Source organism: Ambystoma mexicanum, chromosome 2q (genome assembly GCF_040938575.1).
Source record: "Ambystoma mexicanum isolate Mex_15411 chromosome 2q, UKY_AmexF1_1, whole genome shotgun sequence".
Taxonomy (NCBI): domain Eukaryota; kingdom Metazoa; phylum Chordata; class Amphibia; order Caudata; family Ambystomatidae; genus Ambystoma; species Ambystoma mexicanum.
In genome coordinates, this window is record NC_090924.1 from 1174781995 (window position 1) to 1174798052 (window position 16058).

Below are 16058 nucleotides of genomic sequence, written 5' to 3' on the forward strand. Positions count from 1 at the left end.
TAAGGTGGAATTTCAAATATTTTGAATGTCTGAAAGTAACACAATCGGGGGCATTTAATAATAAGTTGGAGGGCGCTCCCGAATGTTACCATGTATGTGGTGGAGTCCTCTCCATGCAATTTTAATCATTGACAAAATGGAGTGCAAAACCAAATAGTAAAACGCGACAAAATCGATATTATGCCCTCTTATTGCACTCTAATGTGTAAAAGTGTGAATGCCTCCTGCCATTTACACTAGTCAGACAGCATTTACAAATGACTCATATGGCATCTACTTGCTCTCATGCTGGTGCAAAACAATGTGATATTTGAAGGAGGTGGAGGTATGCACGGCAGAAATGTATATTCTGTTATGTACCCCTACTGTGAGTCTCATTTTGGAAGTCCTCATAATTCGGTGGCCAGGACCTCTTACGGTTACACCTCACTGTGCACAGGTCCCCGCTGCTGAATGTTCCTCATTAGCACAGGAGAATGGCAAAAGGCAGCAGGCATGCTTGTAAGCCGCCCGCTTGCACTCCGCCATGTACACATAGCAGGAAGCTTTTACAATGGATTCTTCTGCCTTCTGCCTGCACTTTGGTGGTGTAAAGAGCTGGCGGCCTTCCTAGGGATCCACAACATTTCTGCCAACATGAAAACCCATACTGGAGCAAATGCTGTATTATTTCTATGGCCGCGAGTAAGGTGCAATCCACCCCTCTTCTCCGCCATACAAATAATGACAATGAGACGTGACATAAATGAAAAATGAGTAAAAGCCTTACGCAAGGCTTTTATGCATTCTTCTTACGTTAGGCACAGAGCCAAATGAGCCCCTGTGCCTCCAAATGAAATGAAAATCTTCTGCAGTGTGAAAGCGAGGTATAAACGGCTTACTCCTTGCTTTTACTGCTTACTTTTACAATCCTGGACTTGGAAAATAATAATTAATGGGTCCACGAAGGGGTTCATTTTGAAAGTCCCCGTAATTCAGCGGCGGGGACCTGTTACATTTATACTTTAGCAAGCGCAGGTTTTCCTCATTTGAAAGGCAGAGTGCAAAAGGGTGGTGGAAAAATGATGCACTTTTGCACATTGCCATGCAAAGGAAGTAAGCCCAGTCTGCAATGTATGCATGGCAGGCAGCGTTTTCTCTTTTTTTTAATACATTTTATTTATCTCCAGGAGTCAGTCGCATTGCAGGCTTAAACAAATAAACACAACGTCCCAGTTCCCCAACCCCAGGCGACTTAGCATCACACAGCTCTCTTAACGCCAACAGTCCAAGTCTTATTTTTTCCCCTTTACTCCTCCCCCCCTTTGTCCTTCTACCGCCTTAACCCTCCAAATCCAGGAGCCTGAGCACCCTCATGATATGGAGAATTTCTGCAATAGTTGCACTCTGTAATACATTTGCCCTCTATCCTTCACTTCATCATAGAAGGCCATCCAGATCCTCAGAAATGTTTGCCAAAGCCCATATCTTTTCCATCGCCATAACTCCCCAAATCTTCACCCGCCACATTGCTACAAAGGACCTTTAGCAGATTTCCAGCACTGTCCCAGTGCCAGCCTTGCAGCTGTCACAAGATAAGTAATAAAAACCGCTGATGCCCCACTGGCCGCATAACTGCCCTCTGCACCCGCCCCAGTACCACTACCACCGGGTCCATAGACAAGGCAGCCCCTGTAATGTCCCTAATATGCCCAGGATTTCTTTCCAATAGCTTTGAGCCCCCGTGCACAACCACAATATATGGCCGAAATTCCTCAGTTCCCCGCACTCCCTCCAACAGAGAGGGGAGGAGCCGCCTGTTATCCTGCTACTACGCTGGGGTGTTAAATACCAACGAAAACAAATTTTGTAAGCGCATCATGAAGATTTGAACACCCTCCATGGATCCTCCTCTCAGGTGGTCAGGGAAAGGCCATCGCTTTCGAGGGAGAATCACCCTGGTGGAGCCCTCTTTGTCGGGTGCATGCAGCGGGAGCTGTGGCGCGCTGCAGCACTCCAGTTACCACCAGAGCCAGGAGAGCAAGCAGTGCTCTCTATTGCCTCCATGATGGGAGAGCAGAGTAACGGGAAGCCGGAAGGCAGTGCGAGGCACAGAGGGAAGCCGAAGGGAGCTGCCGTGTGGAGCCAGTGAGTGAAAACAGGGAAACATTCCTACCTGTGCGCTCTGAGAGTGTGAAGCATGCACTCTTGAATATCGAATGAACTGAAAGTTGTTATTAGCACTTTTGAAGGCATACTTTTTGAATACCGAACCAATCGAGAAACATTATAAGCACTTTGTGAAGGCTGCTCAGAACAGAAGCAAGTTATGAGTACTTGTGAACAGAATGAAAGTAAAGTGGTGCAAGAAGAAGATACCACAGAGTGAATGGTTTAAAAGCAAGTATCGAGCAAAGCAAAAGAGAGTTCGAGGAACTGCATGTTAAGGGCAAGATCAGAAGAATACAGAAGGTGTAACAAAGTGCATAGTGGGCTAGTAAGATACGGTAAAGTGTTGGAAAAGTGTGAAACTGATGAACGAGACAAACGTCACTGACAAAGGAAAGCAGTGGACAATTGTTGATGAGAAGCAGATAAGAAGGGGTATTAGCTGTGTGACCTGACAACTGCACCTAGGCCGAGTGCCCCACTTTATAGAAAAAGCCAATGAAAGTATCCATAAAGAAGCTTGTGTTTTGCTGACTCTGTCATTTCATCAGTGAGTGGGTTTACCGAAAAAAAACGAATCGAAATCAATTTATTTTTATTTTTGGGTGGTTCCTCCCCCCACACCCACCCCCTATTACTTTTTACCTATTCCTGGCCACCCCCAACCCATATATGTATACTTTTCTAACCCCCCTAAACATTTCAATGAGTTTTTTCAGTAAAAGAAACCATCGAAACTTTACCCATCGATGAAAGAATGCTATACCGTTTTGCTACAGCCACTTATGTGATTTTGAAGACAAGTCACAGACTTGTTTTTGTGAACCAGGGAAAATTACTGATGACAAGAAAGCAGGAAGTGTCCCAAGGAACTATGGGAACCAGGGAAAAGTACGGATGACAAGAGAGCTGGGAAGTGTCCCAAGGAACTATGTTGTATTGAAAAGCTGGAAGATTTGAACTTGTGTTGTTTGAAAACGTGGAAGATTTGAACTTGTGTTGTTTTAAGAAAAAGCTGGAAGATTTGAACTCTTGGGGAAGGGAATCCCCGGTATTTTGCAAGCTGTCTTGAACTTTGTGTTGGAGAAGCTGATTACAAGCCAAGGGCTGGAAGAAGCTCAGAACTTTATTCAAACACTATTTCTTTTGATGCTGACATCCCTAAACATTATATACAGTTAGTTGTGATGGCAAGTATCGGACTTGGACACAGGCTGTTATTTGATTTGGACATTCTGACACAGACTATCCTTAGTTTTCATTAGGTAGGGAAATCGCACCTTAGGGCAAGTTAGGCCTTGCTCCATCCTGCATTTTAAGTTAAATAAACCTTTTGAGTACAAATTTTAATCTGTTGTCTGTGTTTATTTCATGATGCCTTCACACATCACAGGAATGTGTCCACACATCTCCTACGAGATCTCAACCCCCAATTCCCCCTCCCACCTCTCCATGTACGGCAACCTTTCCCCTGTGGAGGCCGCATCCAAACGTTTATACAATCTTGAAATACCCTCATGCACCTCCCCTCCTGCATAGCAAATTCAATCCATAACCGTTCTCTAACTCCAGCCGTCTTCAATCCCTTATTGGTTATCCATTGCCTCAATTGCATATAACAGAAGTGCTCCTGATCATCAAGTTTAAATTGGGCTTTCCATTTTACAAAGGTGAGTGGTACCCCATCCTTATACAGGTCCCTCAATTCAATTGCAACCCACCCTCCCATCGACCCCACAACCTTCATCTCTTCTAGGTCCAAATTCCAGATTATAACAAACCGGGGACAGGGGTCCAAGCCCCACCGCGATGCCCTTCATCCTTGTTTCCCAATTCCAGTACCCCAGTGAGCATCTGGGTGACTCTAGTAATGCCCCTTGAGCCACGCTCGCCCCTTCCCCAAAGAACGGGAGCTTCACTAGTGGGATGGATGTCCCACCCTGTTCCACCTCACACCACCCCTTCCTTCTATTTAGCCCCTCCCACTCCAGCAGTGTGGCAATTTGTGCCGCTATCAGATATCTCTTGGCCTCAGGGATACCCAACCTACCCATCCAAGGGGGCTGTGTAAGCACCTTTTGCGATTTCCTGGGCCTCTTTCTGTTCCAGATGAATGCAAACATTTATTTCTGCAACATCTAGATCATCGCCCCCGGGTTCTTAAGTGGGAGAGCCCGAAGCGTTTATAAAAGCTTAGGGAGTACTGGCATTTTAATCGATGTTATTCGTACGAACCGGAACAGCTCCCGCATACCCCAATGCTTCAAATCTCCTGTTAGCTTATTCCATAGAGGTGGAATGTTAGCTTTGTAGAGGTCCTCATAGCTTTGCCTCAGATGGACCACCAAGTACTTCACCTCCGCCTGAGCCCAAATTAGTGGATACTCCCTACCCCATTCCACCATATCTTCCCAGTCTTCTGAGATGTTAAGTGCCTTTGACTTTGAATCATTTATCCCAAAACCGGATACCTCTCTAAACCCTTGCATGCTGTCCATAACCCTTTGGGATTGTGGGACCCTTGTTGTTCATAAACAGCAGAACATCATCTGCATAGAGAACAATTTTATAGGACTTCCCGTTGCATTGTATCCCTGCCACTAACAGGTCCTGCCTGACCATATACGCGAGAGGCTCCATTGCTATTGCGAAAACCAAACAACCCTGCTGCGGGCCCCATCTGATGTTAAGAGTAGCCGATAGAATCCCGTTTACATCAATTCTCGTACTCGGGATTTGAAAATTCCCCAACACCCCAGCTATGAATTTAGGCCAAAGCCCAAACCCCTTCAGCATGCGTCTCACATACCACCAGTACTTTCTGTGGAAAGACTGACTCGCATCGAATGCTGACAATGACTTGCCTTGGCCCATTCATCTGGCCCACTCAATTCGGTAACCAGCCTGTCTAATATTATCATTCGTGTTCCACCCCTCAACAAACCCTGATTTATCACAGTGAATAATCTTAAGCAGATCCAGCATCAATCGGGTTGCGATTATTTTGGCGTACATTTTGGCATCTCCTCTAAGGGTCGAGATGGGGTGGTAACTAGCACATTCGCCCAGGTCTTAACCGGTTTAAGAAGCAACATTGTGGTGGTTACACCCATATCCTGCGATACCACTCCCTTGGATTGCACCACATTAAACAGTTTCGTAAGAGGTTGCATTAGCCAAGGCTTGAAAACCTTATAAAACCCATTACCAAAGCTGTCTGGTCCCTGTGATTTGTGGTGGGGCAACACATAAATCGCCTTCTCTGCCGCCTACTGATTAATGGGGCCCTTCAGGCCTTCCCTGTCCTCTGCTGCTATTTTCATCAAGGTAGCCGTACGTAGTAATTCTACCTGACGCCCATCTTCCATCTTTTCTCCTTCCTCTAACAGCCTATAATAGTACTCTACAATCTGCATCTTATCCTGTCGCCGCCTCTGTAGCTCTCCTGCATCTCTCCTCTCTCCTTCCGTAGTTCAACAATATCATTCTTCCACCTCCTCTTGCGCAGTTTGGGAACTAGAAAACAGTCTGCCACATGTATATCTAGAAGGTGGCGGTCCTTTGTTAACTTCCCCAGTGACCTCAGGGTCTCCTTCACTTTATGTATACTCTCCACTTCCGCCACTGCCCTTTCCAAGTCTATTCTTGTAGCTTCCCAGACCCGTGTAAATACTGCAGTCCGACTTATAAATTATCCCTAAAACACTGCCTTCCCGGTGTCCCATATAACTTTCCAATCCGTTATCCCGTCCACGTTCTCCCAAAAATACCTCTGGATCATCTCCTCCATATGGGACCTTATAGCCACATCGCAGAGAACCAGTTTGTTCAGATTCCATGGCACCCACCCCTTTTCCAATTTCCCTCCAGACTGGACGCGTATCAGAACCGGGGACTGGTCCGACAAATAGAGAAGCCCTATCTCCACCATGGAAATCCTAGGGACCAATGCCGCCAACACCATTATCATATTGATTCGCGAAAAGCCTCTGTGTACCACCAAAAAATGCATGTAGTGCCTATCCCCCTGCCCAAGAACCTCCATGTCTTAATCAATCCTAGTCCCCAAAGCAAGCGTGCCAAATCCACCCTGTTCCTACTGTCATTTCCAGTGAGAGATAATGTTTTATCAAGCACTGGGTCCTTCACACAATTAAATTCCCCTCCCGATCACTACTTGCCCCTCCCAAATCCCGCTCAGTTCAGTTAAGAGTGCCATTACAAATTGGTCTTGATGCTTGTTAGGGGCGTATGTGGCCACCAGCGTAAATGTCTGTTTATCCAACAGCCCCTTAAGAACCAAATATATCCCCAAGCCCCCCGGGCCCTACATACTGCTTGATTCACACACTGGATCCCATTGGCAATCAGAATCGCTACCCCTTTTTTCTTACTCCCACTCCGGTCCGATAGCACAGCGAGTAGAGCGCTCTCTTTGACATCTGTGCAATGCCTGCTGACGCAGGTTCGAATCCCGGCAGGGCCAAACTCAGCCTTTCATCCTTCCAAGGTTGATAAATGAGCACCACACACTGTGGGTAATAATAAGCAGCGCTCAGATACCTGAGGGTTCGTAGCGCTATATGAATGCTGACCTGGAAAGAGAAGATCCAATTTTTCAATCTCTGCTCTTCCCCTGCAAGCAGATGCGTCTCTTGGAGAAACACTACAAACACCCTCAATTCCTCTGGATCTCCTTTTGGGGGGGGGGGTTAACCCCCCGAACATTCAGGGAGACAAGCCTCATTTCATCTGCCATCATCCTCCACTCTCTGTCCCTCTAATAGCTGCCGATTCCAGAGAACTGTAACCTCCAACATCAACTCTTGCTCGCCCAAAGGTCAACAAATCCCACAACCCAACAAATCGGTCAAGCGCAACTGCCCAACCATTCAAAGCATAGTTACCCACACAACCCTCCCACCACCCCCTACACAGAATGTAGTCATTAACCGACAACAGGGCTCAGTTTCAGGAGCCCTATTCTGGATCCTCCCCCATCCCCCACACCCCAGCCCCTTAATTACACTTCCCATCCCATTCCCCATGCACAGACATAATTTCCAACCACTTCTCAGAACCTCTTCTCCCAAGGAACAGCATGCACCATCTTTCCTTGCAGGCCCGTCCTCCACTCCTCATTCCACCTTCCCACAACCCAATGGAGAACCCATACTGCTATTTAAGAAACATCAGGCATCAAAGTCAGCCCCCAAACAGTGAAGTCATTTTCTGAGCTTTCTCCCCTCCACCTAATCCTCTAGGATGTGGGCGCCCCCACTTCCATCCTCCTCTTTCTAGGCCACACTTCGGCCTCAAATCCCATTCAGTCTCTGGGGATGAATCTCTTTGCAGAGTCGTCTCCCCTTGTTCCATTAACTCTGCAACCTCCTCTTTCATCGTGAAGCTGTATGAATTCCCTTGGAATTCAAATTGTAATCGACATGGGACAGTCCACTTGTACCGTACCTCTGTGTCCAGAAGCCAGGCTGAGAATTTTCGCAAACTTTTCCTTTTCCGAGGGTGGCTTGCGCCAGATCCTGATATAGCTCCACAGAGGCATCCCTGAATTGTATCTTTCCTCGAGATCTCTCCGCCTTCATAATCCTCTCCTTAATTTGATAAAGGTGAACTTGGGAAAGCACCTCGGGTACCAAATGTTGAGCTTGCTGAAGTGACGAATACACCCGATGTGTACGATCAAGGACCATGGTTTCCTTGTCTGGCAATCCCAGCATGTGCAGAATAAGGCTGCCACAAATTCCTCCAACTCCCCATCAGTTACATGCTTTGGGATTCCTTGCAGATGGATATTATTGCACTTCTGTCTGTTTTCGGCATCTTCCTGTCTTGTTAGTATGTTATGCTATGTTATGTCAATTTATTTGATAGAGTGCACATTCACCACATAGGCATCATGGCGCTACCCGGCAGCAAGGCAGGAGGGAAAAACAGAATAGATACATTTTTAGGGCTCAACAGAATGCCAAATGGTTAGAGAAAGAATGCATGGTGCGAGGTAGAGAATTCAAAGTGTGGCAGCCACCACCAAGAAAGTACAGCCACCAATCCGGCAGAGCCTGACCCTGGGGACTTGTAGAAGGAAGGCCTCTGCAGAGAGCGGGACATGTCCCGGGACATACAGACGAAGCTTGGCCTACAGCTCCTCAACCCCGAGGCAAAAGAAAGCCTGATGCACCAGGCAGGCAGCCTTAAATACAACCTGCTGTTTAACCGGCAGCCATTGAAGAAGATGTATATCTGGGGGGATGTGGGCACAGCGCAGAGTAGAAGTGGGCAGGCAAGCGGCTGATTTTGAAGTACCTGGAAGCGCCAAAAAAGATTAGGGGGCTGAGCTAAAAATAAGGAATTGCAATAGTCAATTGAGGAGGTAACCAGCGCCACCATCACTGGAGCCCTAGCTTGAGCCGGGATGAACGGGAGGACTTTCCAGAGTAGTTTGAGCTGGAAGTAGCTGTGTTGGCAAATGGTGCGGACCTGATGCTCCATAAACAAGGTAGAGGAGATTTTTATCCCCAGGTCCTTCACCACGGTAGTGACAGGAATAGGACCCAGAGAAAGAGGCCAAAAGTAAGAAGTCCATAGACCAGAAGGGGGTCCCACCACAAACACCCCCAGAGTGTTTGCCCTGTTCAACTTGAGCCAGTTGTTACACATCCATTCTCCTACGGCCTCCAAGCAGACTCTGAAACTGATGGGCGATTCAGGAAGATTAAGGTTGAGGCACCCCAGAATCTGGGTATCGTCAGCATAGGAATAGCACAGTAAACCGTGGGAGGAGATGAGCTTGATCATGGGGTGAACATAGCCATTAAACAAAACAGGTGAGATGGCGGACACCTGGGGAACACCACAAGTGATAGCCTTAGCCTGTGAGCAAAACTGAGGGAAGGAAAGGATTTGGCAGCAGAGGGAGAAGAAGGCGGAGAACTAGGTCAGGACAATCCCAAAGAGGCCGGCCCCAGACAGACGATTGACCAACACTGAATGATCAAGGGTGTCAAAAGCGGCAAAGAGGTCAAGGAGAACCAATGTGCCAACTCCGCCCTAATCCTGCAGTAGTGCCAGATCGTCCACCATGGAGACCAGCATACTCTTGGTGCCCCGGCCTGGGTGAAACCCAGACTGTGAAGAGTGAAAAAAGAAGGAGTCTTCAAGAAATGTGCTAAGCAATGGGCAGACCAGAGATTCCAAGAGTTTCATAAGAAAAGGGAGCAAAGAGATAGGCCGGAAATTAGCAGGAAGAGGATCCAGGGAAGGTTTTTTTAGCGCTAGTTTAACGATAGCATGTACCGAAGAAGTGGTTGACAGCAGCCTGGTGCAAAGGAGAAATGTGGGGAAGTGTTTCTTTCGAAATACCCAGAAGAATGGGATCTCGAGGGAAGACTGACTTTAGTTTGAGGACTGCAGCAAAGATGGCATCTGCCGTATAGACAGGAAACATGGACCAGGCTTGAAGAGCAGTCGGGCTGGAGCCACAATAGAGGAAGATGCCATCATAGCGCCTGAAGAACAGATGTATTGTGTGTTGATCTTATCTACAAAGAAAGGGGCCAGGGAATCACAGAGCTCCTGTGATGGAGGGGCTCAGAGGGGACAGAGGAAAGGGAACGGACCACTTTCAATAGCTCCTTAATGAGATTGATGGAAACTTCAATGCGAGAAGTGAGCCCGCTTGACTGAGAAGATAGCTTTACGGTAGTTGGATGAAGCATTCTGAAATGCCTCTTAATCGACCTGGATGATAAGTTATGTTATCCAAATTTGTATAGCTCACCTTCACCAACAAGGGCATCATGGCGCTCAGGCTGGAAGCAACACATAGCTAACGCTAACAGCAGGGAAAGAGCTTAGGCGGAGAACAAGTATGTCTTCAGAGCCCACATAAAGGAGAGATGATCAGTGGTTTCACGAAGATGCAGCGGAATAGAATTCCACAACCGGCGACGCGGGTGTATCTAAATCGAGGCACTGCGAATTGCTAGGAGGTAGAAGAGCGAAGAGCGAAGAGATGGAGCATAGCGTCTGAATTTAACCTGCAAATACTCTATGCCTATCTCGTAGAAGGCTCGATGGGCCGGGCATAAATATTTAAACTTGACTCGTTTCGCCACCGGGAGCCAATTACAAAACGTTAAAAATTCCAGAGGCTGAGGACCGACGGCCAGCGCCAATGGCCAATCTAGCTGCCATGTTCTGGAGCGGCTGTAACCGTTGAAGGAGGAAGGTAGGTTGTGTCAGAAACAGAGCATTACAGTAGTCCAGTGAACCCAAGGTACACTAGCACAGGGCGAAGGGAGACAGGGAGGTAAGGCAGAACTTTATGCAGCATCCGTAATTTAGCACCAATCTGATCCTGGATAGATAGCGAGGACTAGAACTTCATGCGTAAATTCTTGACAACCAAGGAAGGCTGGGGAAGAGGACCAAGTTCTAGTGACTAGAAAGCCGAGGATCACCCCGAGGATTCAGGCGATGAACCGACTATGAGCACCTCAGTTTTATCTCCATTAAGACAGAGCCAGTTATTACCCATCCAGGAGTGAATTGCCAGGAGGCATGAGCGACAACGCTCCGCAGTAGCCGGCACCATTTATACTCTGTTTGTCTGCATATAAGGCGCAAAGCACGCCGTTTATTAGAATACCAGCGCTCCGCAGGTCTGGCCCAAGGTTGCAAGATTTTTAAGGGCACTAGTTGATCAGATGCAGAGGCAGAGGTAGAAGAAAGGGCACCAATTACCAGGGCAGGAAGATCTCTGTGAGCTGCCTTAAGCTGAGTAATAAGCACATCTTTAGGTACAGTCCACCAGCAACGTTTAGGAACTGGCTGATCCAAAGAAGAAAGGCAATCTTAATGGCATTTCTCAGGAGAACGGGATGATGAAGTGGTCGGACCATGTCACAGGCACAGCAGGATAGACTTCAACCACCGGATGAGGGGCAAATGTAAGGTCCAAAGTGTTCCCTAAGTCATGGGTGGCAAACATCACCAACTGGGGCAAAGCTAGTTCATTCATAATACACTGTTGGACTCTAGTGCCCATGCAATCATTGAGTTTAATATTAAAATCCCCAAGGATCACTAGATGAGGGTGGTGGGGATGGAAGTCGGCTGCCAAATCTAAAAAGGCATCGCAGAATGTATAATCGTGACCCGGAGGACAGTATAGAACCAAGAACTTAATGGTACAATTAGAAGCCAATATAAAACAAGCCAAGTGTGCTTCCATCTTAATGTGATGGCTCAGAGTGAGTAGGCTACATAATGGCCACATCACCGCCCACTTGAAGGAGGGGGGCGGTCATGGTAAAGTATTTGAAATGACGGTGGCAGCAGTTGAACAACCGCTGGGCCAGATGCCTCATTCAGCCATGTCTCAGTTATGCACATGAAGTCCGGATTATAGTCAGTCAAGACATCGTGGCATTATGCACTGTGAGCCGAAAGGGAGCGTACATTGCTTGAAAGACACCTTACGATAGACCGGGGGTCAGCAGAATAGTGTATAGGTACTGCATTGATATCAGCAAAACCATTAGGAAACAACGTGTTCAAAGGTGCCCATTTAAGTCATTGCTGCCGAGAGTAATACCCAGATTGAGGATTTACCACAGTAGTCCAGAGGAAGGGGCTGCACATGCCAGCGACAGCACAGACGGGCACAGTCTCTGCGCGCATCAGGCACGCCTGCAGCGCCCATCCGATTACAGGCGGTTGTGCTGGTACATAAATGGCCCATGGGCAGATCAGCTGACCCGCGAGGCCATGCGGTGTGATGGGCAGGGGAAAGAGTACAAAGTCCAACTTGGTTGCTGGCACACTATCCTTGATTTCTTTTTTATTTTTAACAGTAGCAATTGCAAATCCGATTTCATTGTTGGGGCATCCTCGCCCTTCCCTGCTGATTCTGTGGGGAATGGATCTGTGCGTGTACCTGACTCCACTTCCCCCCTCAAGTCCTTGCATCATAGCTTTAATGTACTCTGCTAGAGCCCCTTTTTGCTTTGGTGGACCTCACTCTAGCCTCCTCCTCCGCAACCCGCTTGTAGAGCTATACGGTCCAGCTGGGTCTCCAGACGTGCTCCTCTGCTGTTCCTGCCACTAACAGGCTGACCACTCCAAGTCTAGGACAGACGGGCCCTCTGCCATGCTGTCCAAAGCGCTCTTCCAAATGCCCCACTGCTCACCAATCCAGACCCAATTACTGCTTGCTTCCACCTCCTTGCCCTCTCTGGGCTGCTCCCTCCTGCCCGTTCAGCCCTTCAATTCCCCATAGAGTTGCTGGATCTCTCACCTCCGTGCGGCTAGCATTGCTTACACTCTGCTATCAGGGCCACCAGTGGTGTCCACCTCTCCTGCTGCACCAGGATCCTCACCAACCGGATGGGCCCACGCCATGATTCATCCTCTTTGGGCTGCCGGTGGCTCACCCAAGCACTGCCGGCCAATGTGCCACCTCCTGCTCCTCACACACTTCCCGTTCAGTACAGGACGGCAGTAGTCCGCTCCGCTGTCGCCACGGCTCACCTTTATCTGTCTATCCTCAGGTGCCGCTGGCTCACCCTACATGCTCTGGGGCAGTCTGCTGTGCCTCCTCAGTGCGCCACGTTGTCAGACGCCATTTTATGAGCACCACTCCGATCCGTCCTGGGGCTTCATCCGGGAAAAACAACCAGACCAGGGAAAGCTCCACTGCTTCATTAGCCTAGGGGGTTCCGACCCTCACTTATTCCGCATGGGTTCTCAAAAACTGGGCATAACGCAGGCTGTAGCGGTAATCATCCGGCCCGGCTCCGGAGCTTACAGGTAAAGTGCTGCCATGCTTCCCTGCTAAGCTACACCTCCAACAGGCAGAGTTTTCAATGGATTCCTATGGAGTCCACCTGCTTTTTGCTGGTCTAAAAAGTCAGCGGACTGCGTAGGAATCCGCTGCATTTGAACCAACATGAAAATCCATGCTTGTGCACATGCTGTATTATTTGTATGGCGGAAAGGAAGGGGGGGCGGTAGAATCATAAGATAAGATCTGCCTCTTCTCTTTGCCATACAAATTGAAAAAAATGAAACATGGCATAAAAGAAATGCATTAAAGCCTTATGCAGGGCTTTTATACATTTTTCTTATGTTACACCTCCACCAAAAGAGGCAATCTGTCATTAAGTGCAGCGTGTATTGATTTGCATAAGGAGGTTCGTAAGGTAGGTCGATTGTACACTCCAAGATTTATAACCATGTTTTAGTAGTCGGACCAAATGTAGAATGCCCTCAGTTGTGGGCATCAGACATAAAATATATATTACTGAATTGGAAAAAAAATCAATTTGGGAGCCCATTAAGTTCAAGAGACGGTTTTCTTGAGTTACGACAAGAGACTCAACCAGTTGATGTTGCATCCTTTAAATAAAATCATAGTGAAAGTTTGGTTGATTGTCAGATTCAAGAATTATTGCATGAAAAATGTTGTGGGTGTGGAAGTGACATGCACTACCTTTGGTCTTTTTGAAGCCATCACAGTGCTTTATAGTCATAATATCGAAAACAAAATTTCGAATTACAAAAATGTCGAATTCAAAAATGTCGAATTCAAAAATGTCGAAATCACATACATATAATAGAAAAAGTCATTAATTCGAAAATAAATTGTCGAAAAACCAATGCTAAAATAACTATGTAAAATGTCACAAATACTAACGTTTTTTTAAGGGGGGTCCCCCTCAACCCCCCATCCCAAACCCCTACCCCAACCCCCCCTCCTCCCCATCCCCCCCAACAGCCCCCATGGATATACATTTAATTTTTTAAAAAAAATATTTAATAAAACATTAATTAATTAATTAATTATTTATTTAAAAAAACCACCCCAAACCCCTACCCCAACCCCCCCCCCTCCTCCCCATCCCCCCATGGATATACCTTTCATTATTAAAAAAAATATGTTTAATAAAATATTTATTAATTAATTATTTATTTAAACATTAATTCGAAAAAAAATCGAAAAAAATTCGACTTTTTTGTAATTCGAAATTTGTATTTTCGAATAAATATTTTCGACATTTTGACTTTCGAAAAAATTGTATTCGAAAATATGACTGGACACCCATCACAGCAATTGACATCAATAGACTTGCTTCTGGTGATAACCCATTATATTTTTTGAAGCAACATTTTGAAACCTCAAATCTACACAATGTTATTTAATAGTAACAGGTCACAGTCATAAGCATTTATCAAATGTCAAAGTCATACATATGCAATGAGTAGAGAGATGGTGGTAAGCAAAGGTAACGCGAGAGGGGACTGACTGCAGATAGTGAGTGCATTGCTTTGCGGGTGTTAAGATGGATTTCTGAACTCGGACCTGGAGGGACCGAGGTTCAAAAGGCCAGCCTAGTTTCTTGGAACAGGCTAACCTCTGGACAAGCCAGACCAATCAGGGTAGTGATGGCGGCGGTCAAGACTAAGTCTCAAGAGGGATGAGGGTGACGGAAAGACCTCAATGAGCCCACAACACAAGGACACTTACAAATTACTTCAGACAGGTGTTATACATTTATTACAAGGCCTTTGTAACATCGACCATAGCAAAGAATCACAATAATACTACAGTAAACCAACACATCACAATCAATACAATATATATACAATACCAAGGGGTCTAAGGAGTTAGGAGCACGTAATGTGTAGACCACCTAGATGGGGAGGAAAACAGGCAGTGCAAGTAATCATTAGGCCCAGTTCGACATCCGAAATACACCTAACTAGGAGGAAGTCCGAGCCCTACGAAGAGAGGAGCCTTATGCTCAAAAGTACCTGCACACGCTGGTGCCAATGGACAAAAGAGGGCCTCTTCAAGGATATCAGGCAGTTCAGTAAGGTGAATGGAGCGATGCAGAACAAGTGCCCACTACTGAAGCAAGGCCTCCAGTTGTGGGCAAAGGAAGGGTGAGAGTGTGGGATAGAGTTGCTATTTCGCAACAGCGGTAGAAAAAAAACGGGCTCCTGCGCGACGAGCCACCGGTTGGGGTATGGACTACTCACTGGTCCCCGACGCAGGCAGTACCAGACTTCTCCAGTTCAGTTCACGTTGCTGGCAGGTTCAGCTGTGATGATCAGGATGTATCAACATCGTGTAGATTCTGTGTAGCAGGATGCAGGGTCGAGGGTGTCCCAAATGAAGCGAACGTGCACAGGTTGTTACTGCAGCAGGGCAACACGGCAACCGCGTTTACTCTGGTCCAGGCGCACTCGTGTCACTTCAGACCTGGGAATGCCAAGTGTACGAAATTCAGTGTGAGGTTGCCATGGACGCAAAGCAAGCAGTAGACCAAGTTTCGAGGGCTTCCCAGAAACGGCAGCGGTGACAGAGCAAAGTGTCCTGCGTAAACTGGTCAGCCCACTGGTTGGCCCAGGGACACCTCCCGAAGAGGCTTACTTGCAGGGTTTAATGAAGGTGCCGGGAATAGTTGATCCCACTATTCCAATGGGTCGAACTGCCTTCGCAGACCTTCTAGGACGATCAGATGCAGAGGGGTCTCGCAGGACGACAGCAGTTCAGGGTGCCAAACCTTCAGCGGGTCACCAGCGGTTCCTCGACTCAGCTTCTTGTTGCAGGATACTTGGCTCCTTATCCCTTGTTCAGTGTGAACTCAGGAGATTGACATGCTAGTGGTGTTTTCAGCCCCCTCTTATCCAAAGTTCCCTTCGCGCCAAAACGGAGAGGACCCAATGGGAGATCTGCTCACAAACACTCACACCATACGTGGACCTATCACGGACCACAGTGGTCCCAGGCATTCAGGACACTCCAGACTCTCTGGCACCCAGGATGTGTATTGGGAACAGACATCCCAGCCCACATCCTGGAGGCACACACAAGGCATGCAGAA

At 47.3% G+C, this 16058-nt stretch overlaps 1 protein-coding gene across 6 annotated transcripts in view; it reads left to right on the forward strand.

Moving 5' to 3' along the window:
- SGCE (sarcoglycan epsilon) overlaps positions 1-16058 on the forward strand; it is a 449332-nt gene that overhangs the window by 311723 nt on the left and 121551 nt on the right. The gene's annotated exons all lie outside the window — the stretch shown is intronic.